Raw genomic sequence first — 14105 nt, 5'->3', positions numbered from 1 at the left:
TGGCTCCTACAGGTCTCTTCCAGCCACTCAGCTGAGAGTCCTGGCAGTGGAAGTGCGGCCTCATCCAACCTGCCTCAAACTGCAGGTGAGACTCTCACTACCCCTGGATTCTTAATGGACACCCCAGTCAGTCCAACCATCTGCCGCTTCCTTAAGCCCTTGTGACCCAGACTGGCATCCTTGGTTCTCTGTTGGCCTCAGTCTGCCCCAGCAGCCCAGATAAGGCTAAGAGACTGCAAGGCATATAACAGACAAAAGTCCTAATTTCCCCCTACTCAAAAGACATGTAAATTAGACACTTTGGAAATCACGTGTAGCAAAAAGTTACTATCTGCTAGAGTGTATTGTGTGTGTGTGTGCGCGCATACGCATCCAGGTGCATGCACACTTGTGTGCACTCACACAATTTGTACTCAAGTACCTCACATTTCAGCATCTTGCAATTCCTTGGAGATTAATTTACACGCCATCATCATGGAAAAGACTCAAACTCCAGTCTCGTCCCAGTATACATGCACAAGCCGCGGAGTCCTAATTAACACAGATTCTTCACAAAATCTAATTACAAACTAGGCAGCTCTGAGGCCTTCTTTGAAATCACTAAATTTTCTAACAGAATGTCACCACCTTCGGTAGCATCAGTACTCATTCCATACTAACTTCCCATATTAAGCATTTTTGCCTGGCAATGGAATATCAGAATGGCCTCATTTTCATCCTTATTAACATATTTTTGGAACCTCTTTACTTGTCAAATGTGTGCCTGAAACAGATTTCTAAAATGCAGAAGTTGACCTGAGCGTAAGAGATGCTAAGCCTTGGCTAAATGGCTAGTTTCATGAGGGCAGAGACTTCCATCTTATTTACTGCTGTACCTCCAGGGCCTACGACAGTACCTGTCACGAAGAAGACACCGGGCAAATATTCACTGAAGAAATGAATAGATGTCTTCTCCAAGAGGCTGAATATACACTCACATTTGTACTTGCTGCAGACACAGAGAATTTAATTTGAAATCTCAGAACCGATATGCTCCAGACTCTAGTAGAGCCTACCACTCTTCCTCGATTCTTTTTCCCGTAGGAGGGAGAATATAAAAAAGTCTCCAGCAGGCACAGCATGGTGGCTCACACCAGTAATTCCAGCACTTTGGGAAGCTGAGGTAGGCAGATTGCTTGAGCCCAGGAGTTCGAGACCAGCCTGGGCAATATGGCAAAATCCCGTCTCGACAAAAATGCATAAATCTGCCAAGTCTGGGGGCATGTGCCTATAGTCCTCGCTACCCAGGAGGCTGAGGTGGGAGGATTGATTGAGCCCAGGAGGTCGAGGCTGCAGTGAGCTATGATTGCACCACTGCACTCCAGCAGTGATCTTGTCTCAAAAAAATAAAAAACTAAAATTAAAAATTAATAAAAGGCCCCAACACCTGTTGGCATTGCCATAAGCATCACTGTTGAATAATGAAGGTTAGCATTACAGGTTCATAGATATGCTTCATTCCCTCTTTGCTGTCTGGGCAAGCACAAGTCACTTGACCAATCTAGATTCAGTGTTGCCTTAAGAAGCCTCAATGGGCTTGGATATCTCAAAGTTCCTTCCAATTTATGAAGTCAATTTAACATGAGCAAGGCAACCTCTGAACAACATTTGCACAACAAAAAGTTGCTTTCAGTGACCTTCCTGTCACTCCCACCCTCCAGAGCCTTCAGCCTGCTCCCTACACAGCACCTGACTTCTCCCCTTCCCACTTGACACCAGCCTATCAATAAATATCAGTCCCTGGTTCTGTTCTCTCTTGGTCCAGTTCTCTCATAGAAACTATTAATTTGGCTGCACCCATGGGTAATTGAGAATTAGTCTGTTACACTGAGGAACTACATTTGCATTTTAACAGGATGTGTTCTGGAGCTGACGTTTTAATCCATATCTCTATCAATGCATTTATCGTGGTGTATCATAATTACTTGATGATGCACCTGTCTCAGTAGCTAGACTGTGACTTCTTTGGGTACACAGCCTCGGGTCTTTTTCATCTTTCTGTGTCAAATGCCTAGCCCCATTTCTGTAAGCACTCAGTCGCTAAGTGTTTATGGAATAACCAGATGGATGAGTGACAACACCTAATGAATAAAGTAACTGTTAAGGTTGTAGGCATCCTGATAGTCATGGGAAGGAGTGGTGTGTGTCAGCTGTGGAGAGGGACTCTACAGGGCTCTTCAAATCCCACCCCCTGTGGCTGTCCGCTCTGCCTGTCTTTAGTACCGAGGCTGAATGCAGAGATTATTGCCTGACCAGCAGGCATTCACGCTCCTATAGAAACTGTGTTCTCACCCTGCCAGAGAAAGGGATCGGCACATCAGAAGCTTTCATTAATTCAGGCTTTGGGGAGGCCTTCCAAGCTAAGTCCACAAGAACACAACTAGCAGGGGGTCCCATTAGAGTCAAAGGAGAAATACCCCAATGTTACAATACCTCTGGACACACCAGGAACAAAGTGACGGCGGGCATGGAGGGGCAATTTTTATCAGATCCACTATGCTGAACTGAAAGCCACAGGCTTCCAAAAGGCACATGAAGTATAACAGAATATGAGCGAGTGCACCAGCTTTGCATTTATTGATTCATCGACTGCAGATATACAGATTGTCACAGAATCAAGGGTCATGTAACAAAGCCAGGGAAAATATCATTTTAATTAACAGAAATTGAAAATGCAATCGCCATTGCTTTCAGATATACCTCCCATTTGCAACCAGAAGTTTGGAATTGGTTATCATAATTCAAAGATGTCAAGAAAAGCTCTTTTTTCTGCATAAATATTTTTTAACAGCTTTTATGTAGGATTCCTATAAGAATACACAGATACCCCAGGTGAGGTCAGCACCATGCCTGTTACACAGTAAGTATCCTCTGAAAACATTCGCTAAAGCAATCATTTGACTTATTAGCGATTTAAATAAAAATCTGATTCTGTCATCCTCCCACTTCAAATCAATCAAGACCTTCCTGTTATTCTCAGGAAAAAAAAGAGCTCCTTAGTAAGACCTACTATGCCCTACATGACCTGAGCACCCCCCCTCTTTCCCCATCCTCATGCGCCATGCCACACCTCACTTTCCAACCAGTACCAAACCCACATCTCCAAACAAGAGACCGGGGCTCTCTTTCCTGCACCTCATTGCCTTTCTCTGTTCATTTAAAACACATCTGAAAACCTCACAATCTATACCAGACTGTGAGTGCAGGAGTGTTACTGGAAACATTGAGTGCCATGAGCCACCATTGCTATGCCCAGCTGTAAATAAGTTTAGAGTATCTATACTACATTACTTAGGACCAATTTTCACAGTAAAAATCGAAAAGCGGAGGAAATTAGGTACATGTGGCTTAGTCTGGATCATAATGAATCTTTGTGGATCCCAGAATTGAAAAAGGGGCTGCAGGAAGTATTCAGTTAGTAGGAAGTTAAAATCGCCAGTGTAGAAACCACCCTGAAAGTGAGTCTCTTGTCAGGGTGGTTGGAGGCAGGGATGGGGGAATTTCTGGATGAAAGAATAGAAGGGAAAACAACAGAACCAGAAGGGGGGCACAATGGCATCTTGGCATCCTGAGACTTTTTCTACGCTTGGTTACTATGGTTACAGACGCAATCAGTGCTGGCTCCTGAATGTGACTGGGGCCCCAGGCAGCTCCATTCAACACTCTCACCCTGTCCCAGACCCTGTCTTTGCCATTTTGTGCAGTAAGTGACATATTCAACAATGTCCGGCTCCTGATCATTCTCAAGTCCATGGTGCAACTCAAAAGAAACCATATTCACTCGCCTCTGCCCAGAACACAGAAGCTCCAAAACCTCCTTCAGAATATAAAATTGCCTCAGGAATAAGCCAGGCATGTAATGTTTGGAAACATGGGAACCTCTAAGGCATCGGATGCATCCTGCTTCCTGGAAATCATTTTCTCAAGACTGTACAGAAAAAGAAACAAGATTGTCAAAAAAATGTTTACTCAAAATATGACAAGGAGTGCTAACGGTCCTCCCTCCATCAGCAGCTTCTCACTGTGTGTTTGCCATCACCCCCAGGCACACGGTCCCTGCCATCTTGGCGGGATGCCGACTTGCGTTTCAGTCACCATACAGACACATGGCCTGCAGGCACTGCAGGAACACACCAGACACACACCAGACACCCCATTCCCCAGCATTTCTACTGCTCGGCCTGGAGGCCATCCTGTTTTTTCTGGTTTTACCCAAGGAAGTTAAGTTGTCAGTCACTGACTCTGTAAAAGAAGGGACATTGTAAAGAAAGGGACTCTGTAAGAGAATTGGGACCATGAGTTATCACACTCCACCTCTAGTTTCACAGTCAGAAAAAAATAGGGTGGACTGTGGGGTTATTTTTTTAAAATAAATGTTTACACATTTACCCATAGCATGGTGCCCACACAACACAGGCTCAATAGACACTTCCAGTATTTGAATAATACAACAAGTTTGGACTGATAGGTATGCTGGGATCTGTTATAAGACCATATGTTCATATTATACATACATCATCATCATTCTCACTGTCTTTCTAGAATAATGTTTCAAGCCATTGGTAAATGAAAAGGTAAAAATGGAGTTAAATGAATCATCATTCTGTGGTTAAGTAGAAAATGCAGGCTTAAACAAAATTAAACAGACTTCTGAACTACAGGATTATCAGAGAGAGGCGTATGAGGCAGAGGTAAGAGTTCAGGTATTAAATCAGACAGACCCGGGTTCAAGTCGTAGCACGACTAGGTAACTTTGGGCAAGTTACGTAAGCTCTATAGGCCTCAGCCTCCTCATTCAGAAAGCAGAGATAATAATTTCACCTATTTCTTTGGATTATGAATAGGATTATATGAGATAATAACTACAAAGCACTTAGCCTAGCATGTAGTGCCTATTCAATAAATAGGAAAAGATTCTCATGGTGATTTTTCAATATATCCTCAAATTCTTTGACATGCCTCCCTTCCAACGTGAATGTAGTCACCCCCACTCCTCCCCAGATGTGGACTAACTTTAGCGACTGGCATCTAAGAAAAAGAATGTAGTGGTAGTAACAATATATGATTTTTGAAGCTAAGTCATAAAAAGTGTTGCCAATTCCACCTTGTTCTCTCTTGAATCACTTGTTCTTGGGGAAGCCAGACACCATGTCACATATGAGTACACATAAGCATCCCATGGAGAGGCCCACATTGGCAGGAAACGAGGCCTCTCCCCAACAACCAGCAGCAATTTGCAAGTCACATGAGTGCACCATCTTGGAAACAGATCCTCCTGCCCCAGTCAAGCCACCAGATGACAGCAGCCCAGACAACATCTGACTAACCAATGACAGACTCCTAGTCAGACCACCCAAATAAGCTATCCCTGAATTATTGATCCGCAGAACTTATGAGATAAGAAATGTTTATATTGATTTAAGCCACTAAATGTTGGGGTTATTTGTTACACAGTAATACAGTAACATGCTAACGTGCATGATGACTCTCTAGGAATGACTGAGCACGTATCATACTGCAAACTGACTTTACCATGACACCACTTTTCTTCTCAGAGTATCTGATGAATCTATGTCTCATAGAAGACACTTCGGGAAATGTTGGTCTGGAATTTAACAGTTTATGAAGTTTGTTCACATTTGTCTCATTTGATCATCTCAGCAACTGTGAAGTGGTTATTATTGTGATCTTTATTTTATCCAAAAGAAAACTAAGGATAAGAAAGGTTAAGTGACGTGGCCAAGCTCACATAGTGTTATGGTCTGAATGTGTCCCCCCAGAATTCATATGTTGAAATCCTAACCCCAAAGGTAATGTTATTAGGAGATTGGACCTTTGGAAGGTAATTAGGTCATGCGCATGGAGCCTTCATGATTAGGATTAGTGTACTTATAAAAGAGGCCCAAGAAAGACCCCTCACTTTTTCCACCATGAAAGGACACAGCAAGAAGGCACCATCTATGAGCTGAAAAGCGGGCCCTCACCAGATGCCAAATCTACCAGTGCCTTGATCTTGGACTTCCCAGCCTCCAGAACAATAAGAAATAAATCTCTGTTGTCTATAATCTATCTAGTTTGTGGAATTTTATTAAAGCAACCCAAATCGACAATGATACACAGCTAATAAAGTTGGTACAACATTAACCTCAGACTCAAATATTGTGATTCCAAGCCATGTTCTTTCACTGGTCTTTTCTCTGACTTAACCAGGACAGCCTAGGTTGTTTAAATCTGAACTAAGAATACTAAGAGTCTACCAGAGTACCAGGAGGGTTGTGCTCTGCTATGGACCACCTCCTGGATGATCCAGACAGTGAACCAGATGCTTCCAAGAGGCTGAGCTGGAGGCTGCCCTGACTTCACAGGCTGTCTACTGCAACTGTGAGAACAGCATAATGCAGGTACCACTCATGCAGCCTTTATGATGATCCAGCATTCTTCTACGAGCTTTGCATGTATCACTTTATGTAATCCACATAACAAACCAAGGAAGTAATGGCTGTAATTATCTCTATCTTGCAGATGAAGATACCAAGTCATAGAAAAATGAAGCAATGTTCCCAAATCAGCCTCTAGTAAATCATGCTTGGATGAGGACTTAGGCAATCTAAGACTATCAGGGAAGGAAGGGATCTCAACAACCAAAAACTCAATTCCCTCCTTTTCTAAATGAGTGTCAGAGCCAGTCCTAGAAACCAGGTCTCCTATCCTAAGCTCCTATACTGTACAGACAGTGACATTTTGCCCGGAGTCTAGGTTAAATGACTGTAACATGTATTTAATCTCCTTTCAGGTTATCGTAATAATGCATAGGCCGAACCAGATAAATTCCTTTGGCCTAAAGCAACATTCTTAGCCAGCAGAACCCAGGAGCTGGCCCAGGTTGGTCCATGGTTAACATGGGTAACAACATTCCCCAATTTTCAGAGAAAAATGCAAATTAATAAATAGACTTTTTTCATCTCTAAGCTTTTCCTCCCATCAATTTTTCTTAAACACTTGGTGCCTGACTTTTGTCTCAGAGGACAAAGTAAGTGAAGGTTTGATGTCAAATATTTTATCACACCTAATATCAAGCATCTCTATTCTGCGTGTCAGGCTCATATCACGTTAAATTTAGTAAGTTATACTATTTATCTTTATCATGCTAAATATTTGGTGTGTGATTATTTAGGGGATCTCAAGTTCTGCTTGCACATAAGAAACTCATTTTCTTGGTAGTATAATTTTTGCTAGCTTGCATGTCAAAATTATGAATATTGGTGTTTTAGGCATCTACAAAGGTTACTGTGACTTCCAGACTCTCCATCACCTGACCAAATCTTCATTTTCTATTCAAGGAACTCCTTTTTTTTTCTGAGAATGAGTCTTGCTCTGTCACCCAGGCTGGAGTGCAGTGGCGCAATCTCGGCTCACTGCAAGCTCCACCTCCCGGGTTCACGCCATTCTCCTGCCTCAGCCTCCCCAGTAGCTGGGACTACCCGCGCCCAAGCAAACTCTGCAGGATTTGGGGATGCGGGGTGGGGAAGGAATAAAGGAATGAAGAAAAGAAGAAAGGGAGGAATGAAGGAAAATTTCCCTGTGATCACCTGGCTTATGTAGGGCAGTAAATCCTATGTTTTCCTTTCTAATCTTGTTTCCCCATCATTCCACTCTGCTTCAAAGTTACTTCCATGGAAAGGGTAAGTGATGAGACTAGAAGCTATTGGTAATACAAAACGTAAAATTTCCTGAAATCCTATCCACCCCCCAGCCTCATCCCCACTACCTCCAATGCCCATCCCTCCCCACCTCCCTGGCTCTGGGAATGGCAAAGGTAAAGAATGCAATGCTCCCTCATGACCATGCCATCCCCTACCAGTGACTATGGCCCTCCCTCACTCCCTCCCTTCAACCCTAAATTAAGGATTAGGAAGTCAGGTTTCATTTTCAATTCAGAGTACTCAGTCCTAGACACTCACAAGGGAGAAAAAAAAATCTTAAACTGTGGCTGCAAATGACAAATAAATGTTCTAGCAAGTAAATATGAGGTCCTTATTTCCCCATTCTAGGTGATGGTAATCATCCAGACGTAGATAAACTGTAAAGTCTCTGCTGAGAGTACCCCTAGGACCAGATCCCAAAAGTGGAAGGTCCCTTGGACCTCCATAATACTTATGGAGAGAAATTACCCAGGTGGGTGTAACCAACAGGGTGACCATACTCCTAGTGCCACATTTAGGTAGATTCTGTAACCAAGCCATGCAGAGCTAAGCCCCTAACTCACTCTAACCTCATCTGGATCGTCCAGTAGTGCCCTTTATAAGAATCAGAGTACAGAAAAAGATTGTCACTTTTATCCACCTTTCTGCATCAGCCAAGGGAGCTGTCCAAACTGAAACTTCCTAACTGGCTATCAGTAGAATGGCTTCTTTCTATTTTATCACTAAACTCTTCCTCTAATTCCCTGTAGACTAAAAGCAGAAAGAAAATCACTAGCTCACTGTGCCTATATTAAATATACTTCACACCATATCTCAGTTGTGGTTGAAGTTTCCTAATGAGGGAAAAGACTATATTTTTTAAATGCATCAGATTTAAGGTGAGGCTCATATGAAGCCAAAGTACAGATGTTTTGGAAATGGCATGGAATAGCAAAGTTATCCTGCTCAATCTTAATTCAACCCAGTGGTCACCGGGATTGGCAAAAGGATGGTGAAGCTCCTTAGATACTGCTGGAAAAGAAGCCTGAACTAAATCTTGGCCAAGACAGTTTTTGGAACACAGCTCCTTGGTACTTTTGAGGATAATTGTGGTGATTTTGGCACATTTTAAATCCCATTTGGAACACTGATCTCCTGAAAATTGGATATTAAATAAAAAATAGATTATTTTCTTTCCAGGAAATCTAAGCTATGCAAATGTGTGTTTGGAAACACATTAATAAAGCTAGCACTTAAGCAACCTAGCAAGTTGAAAATGGCCCCCATTCACGAAAGACCAAGATTTTTTTTAGCCAGTACAGCAGAAGGAAGATCTAAGGGTCTTCACCTGAGCTCATAAGAATGAAAGTGTAAACCTGTACAATAAGTACAACCTGCTGAAAATAGCCGTCGACTAAAGATTCACTGATCAACAGGGAGACTGCTTCCTCTAAATCTCTCAGAGAAACCTCTGAATACACTTTTGGGTAACAAAGAGCAAGAGAAGGTGGAATGAACAAAGACGGTGGGAGGAAGGAAAGCTTGAAGGAAACTGTCATGGACGTAAGCATCAAAAGGCCTAGGGTAGCCCCAGCTCTGCCTATTTGTTGCTTTGGGCTCCCACATAAATCATTTATCCTTTCTACATCTTGCTTTATGTGTCAGTAAATCTAAGACTCTAATTCCTACAAAAATAGGGTTGTTTAAAGAACAAATGAGATTATTCCTAAAAAGTGTTCTGTAAACTGAAAGGTGCTATGCACATAAGGTATGGGTTTCTCCAGAATTTTGCATGAAAGTGTGCACTAAAAATGCAGCTTTTTTAAAAAATCCAGCTCCAATCCTATAGCTTTGCTTCTTTCTTAAGCGGATTAAAGTACCTAAAAATAGCCACACTCCAATAGCTAATATGAGCCAAATTATTTATTGGACACTGACCATATCTTTAGCAGGCTAGATCAGTCCACCCATCCACCCTCACCGCACTTCTATTCAGCCTTCTTACGCCTGGTCAAAGATAAGAAAAGAAGGAAAACAGCCCACTGGAGGCTTTAGGGAGAGCTGGAGCTTGCAAGGGAGTGGGAATATCAGTGTCCTTTCTGATAATGCCGGTATTTGGGGATATTCTTCCTTTCTCCTTATTTGTACTTTGCCATTTGTAGCTTAGAGGCGTCCTGCAATTTCCATGATGCATAAAGCCTTCGGTCCTCTCCAATCCATTCTGCCAACCTTCCATTCACTCAGCAAAGGGTTGCTGAGTGCCAGGCACTTTCCACGGCACTGGGGTTATGCCAATAAACAAGACAGAGAAAGTCCCTGCTCATGCAGCTCATATGCTAGTAAAGGAGGCTGGCACCAAATATGGCCCATGAGTAAGTGAGATGGTTTCAAGTCATGACAAGTGCCAGTAAGACAGCTGAACAGATGACATAAGAGAAAATCATGGTGCTGGGGAACAAGAGGAGAGGTCTTTCAGATGGGACAGGGAATCCCTTCCTGACAAGAGGACATTTGAGCTGAGATTCAAATGACGGAAAGGAACCAGCTATGTGAAATGCATTATAAGCAGTGGGAATTCCAAGCGCAAAGGCCCTCAGACAGATGCAAGTGTGATCTATTTGAGGAATGAAAGGAAGACAACTGGCCCCAAGATCAGATCAAGATGGGGAAAGTTGAAGAGATAAAGTCAAAGAGATAGACAAAGGCAATGACTCCTTTCTCCACGGAAGGGAAGGGAAACCCAGAAAAGCTAAATGAGCAGCCCAAAGTCATACAACTAAGTATTGCTACAGCTACTTGTAGAAGCTAATTATTTTGCCCCCAAATCCAAAGTTTTTTATACTGTATTCATCTGCTTGCCTCTAGTGAGAGGAATACTATTTACAGATCTTACTGTTTTAACAAGATCTTAATACACAAAAGCAGCAGGTAAATACCAATTCTAAGCAGAAAATCATCAACAAATGATGCTGATGATTTAAAGTGCACGTTGCCAGGCGCAGTGGCTCACGCCCGTAATCCCAACACTTTGGAATGCTGAGGCGGGTGGATCACCTGAGGTCGGGAGTTCAAGACCAGCCTGGCCAACATGGTGAAACCCCGTCTCTACTAAAAATACAAAAATTAGCCAGGCATGGTGGCTCATGCCTGTAATCCCAGTTACTCGGGAGGCTGAGGCAGGAGAATCGCTTGAACCCAGGAGGCGGAGGTTGCGGTAAGCCGAGATCGTGCCATTGCACTCCAGCCTGGACAAAAAGAGCGAAACTCCATCTCAAAATAAATAAATAAATAAATAAATAAATAAATAAATAAAGTGCACGTAAATGCTGCTATGAAAGCTATGACTTAGAACCAATCTACTTTTAGTAGGTCCTACACAAACAGTAACGCTCTTCGAAGAAGGCTCTGTTCCATGAATAGGAAGAAAGGCCACAGCTCACCAGAGAAGAACCATTTACATTTGGGTCTTGTTTTTACCTACACCTCTTGACAATGCGTTGCTTAATCCACCCAAATGCCATCCAGACCAATCTATTCTCAAACTACCTTCATTTTGTGCTATTAAATTGTAGGGTAATAAGGCTGTAAGAAAAACATTATAATTACAACTGCCTTCCACAACCCACGAGAGCACCTCCGCCTGAAGGGTCATGTCTGTTGATAGACAAATCCTACAGTCCAAGTAGCGTGACCTGTCTCTCTCCTCTTTCCCCTAATACTGCTGGGTTCCCCTTCATCTTTTCCCTGCTAAACACATTTGGTCTGTGTAATCCAGAGCCTCCAAAATACAGACCCAAACTCCGTCCAGTAGTCACTGACTTGCCCATCAGACATGGAAATGAAAACACTATTGTCTAAATAGGTTAGTAGAGAAAAGAACGAGTAGGGTAAGGTTGAGTCACTGTCCCCTTTTCGCCTTCCTCCTCTCTCTTCCTCTCTTTTATCCTCCTTCTATTCCAATCCCTTTTCCTCTTCATCCTCTCTCTTCTTCTTTTCCTCCTCCCAACAAGCTTCTTCACTTCCTGAGCTTTGGGAACCTTACCAGGCAAAAGCCAAAGTCCCAGTAAGAAACACCGACTTGAAGAGTGTTTAGCCCAGATTCTAATCTTGTCCTACTAGCTGTACAACCTTGGGCAAGTTACTCAACCTCTCTGTTCCTCAATTAACTCATCTGTAAAATTAGGATAATACCTTCCTCCTAAAATGTTTGTGAAGATTAAATTAATACTTGTAAAGCACCGGGCGTGGTGGCTCACGCCTGTAATCCCAACACTTTGGGAGGCCAAGGCAGGTGGATCACGAGGTCAGGAGATCGAGACCATCCTGGCTAACACGGTGAAACCCTGTTTCTACTAAAAATACAAAAAATTAGCCGGGTGTGGTGGTGCATGCCTGTAGTCCCAGCTACTCGGAGGCTGAGGCAGGAGAATGGTGTGAACCCAGGAGGCGGAGCTTGCAGTGAGCCGAGATGGTGCCATTGCACTCCAGCCTGGGCGACAAAGCGAGACTCCGTCTCAAAAAAAAAAAAAAAAAAAAAAAAAAAAAAAAATACTTGTAAAGCATTAGAAGAGCACCTAGCACATAATTCTATACAGATAAGAGAGATGCCACCTCACTCCCCACTCTCTTCCCGCCTCCATCCCCTGGCTAGAAAAGACTACTGTCACCCCTACCTTTGGGAACAACTGTGCACAAGGTCAGAGAAACTCACTGGAAGGCAGATTAGTGGTGTCATGATGGCAATCAAGTGCCAAATGGGACTATAACACTTATACCATCAGATAAGTATTGTGAAAATAATTGTATGAAATAATACACATAAAGCACCTGGCATGCAATGGTTGCTCATTAAATGTTGTTATTTTGTTGAGGTTTTTTCATTTTTAGCACCATTGGTTGTAACTGAAGTTGCTATTTGCATGCTTTTCTTCACTGTGTCAGGCTGTATAATGTGTAAAATTCATCTGTGTTCATCACTGGAACATGAATATATAGAATAATGATCATACAGAAATATGCCTTAAAACCCAAAGCCAGCTTCACAAAATCAGTATCAGAGTGTTCCCTCTGTACCAAAGTTCCTTGAAGAGCCTGACTCCAGCATTTAGACAGCTGCCCACCTAACACACCCCTTGGATGGCTTGGGGACATGTCCCACTCAACAAGTCCTAGATTGAACTCATGAGCTTTCCTTCCAGACTGGTCCTACCCTGGCTGCCATCTCAGTCATTCCAATTCCTTCACTTCACTTTCACACATTATTCATGCAAAGCCTGTTGATTTCATGTCCTCCACAGCTCTCTACTCCAACCGCTTCTCCATGCCCACAGCAACTACTCTGGCCCATGCTACCATTGTATCTGGTCCCCCATATCCACAAAGCACATAGCCCTTGTTTTGAAACTTAGTTCAAATCATGTCACTCTTTGTCTTGAAATTCCTCATTGGCTTAAGATAAATACTCTACTCTTCCAACCCCACAACCCTACCCCACCTCCAACAACACAGGGCTTGGTGGTGGGGGGGCTCGCCTGTGGATCCCCCAGTCATATTTCAAAACACAAGCTCTCTTGCTCTCTGCTAGGGATAAATACGTTTTTCAGGGATTTCCCAAAAGAAAGCCAAAGCACACTTCCAAATTTCCAGAGATTTCAAATAGAGACAAAATGAAAGGTTTGTGCTGTGTTTGCGGTATAACAGTCTGGGTGTTTAAAAAAGGCAATACCTCTTCACTCACTCTTCAGTAGCCATGGGAACCTTCTTTCAGTTCATCAAATACACATGCCTCTTCTGCCTCAGGCCCTTTGCACTTGCTGTTCCCTTTTCTGCAACAATTCCCCTCCTCCTTAGACAATTAACTCCCATACATCCTCCAGGCCTAAGTCCAAGTGTCATCTCCTCAGGGAAGCCTTCTCCGGTCCTTGTCAATCTCTTCTATCAGACACTTTCTTAAACCTCTGATGCTCTCCTTGGAGCATACATAAACTTTGAAGTATGCATTCCTCCACGCAATGACTGATTTAGGTCTGTCTTCCTCACTGTAAACTCCAACACAGAGCTTTTGTCTTTCCTGTTCTGACTGTATCTCCAGTGCCTAGGACAGTGCTTAGTATGCAATAGGCATTTAACAAATATGTTTTTCAGGGATTCTCCCCCCAAAAAAGCAAAGGCAGACCTCCATATTTCCAGAGATTTCAAGTAGAGACAAAATAAAAGGTTTGGGCTGTATTTAAGACGTAACAACCTCGGTGTTTAAAAAAAGGCAATATCTCTTCATGCACTCTTCAACAGCCAGTCAATTCCTAAGACAGTTACTCAACAAATAAGAAGGTTTCTTCTCTCCAGTCTGGAGAAAAAGAAGAAATGCACTCATAAAGAACATTA

The 14105-nt window shown here is 42.8% G+C and overlaps 1 protein-coding gene across 3 annotated transcripts in view; it reads right to left on the bottom strand.

Moving 5' to 3' along the window:
- LOC105467586 (potassium two pore domain channel subfamily K member 10) overlaps positions 1-14105 on the bottom strand; it is a 165324-nt gene that overhangs the window by 127434 nt on the left and 23785 nt on the right. The gene's annotated exons all lie outside the window — the stretch shown is intronic.

The sequence above is a fragment of the Macaca nemestrina genome, chromosome 7 (assembly GCF_043159975.1).
Source record: "Macaca nemestrina isolate mMacNem1 chromosome 7, mMacNem.hap1, whole genome shotgun sequence".
NCBI lineage: Eukaryota > Metazoa > Chordata > Mammalia > Primates > Cercopithecidae > Macaca > Macaca nemestrina.
Note: the sequence above shows the minus strand (reverse complement) of the source record. Positions and strands in the feature narration are given on the sequence as shown.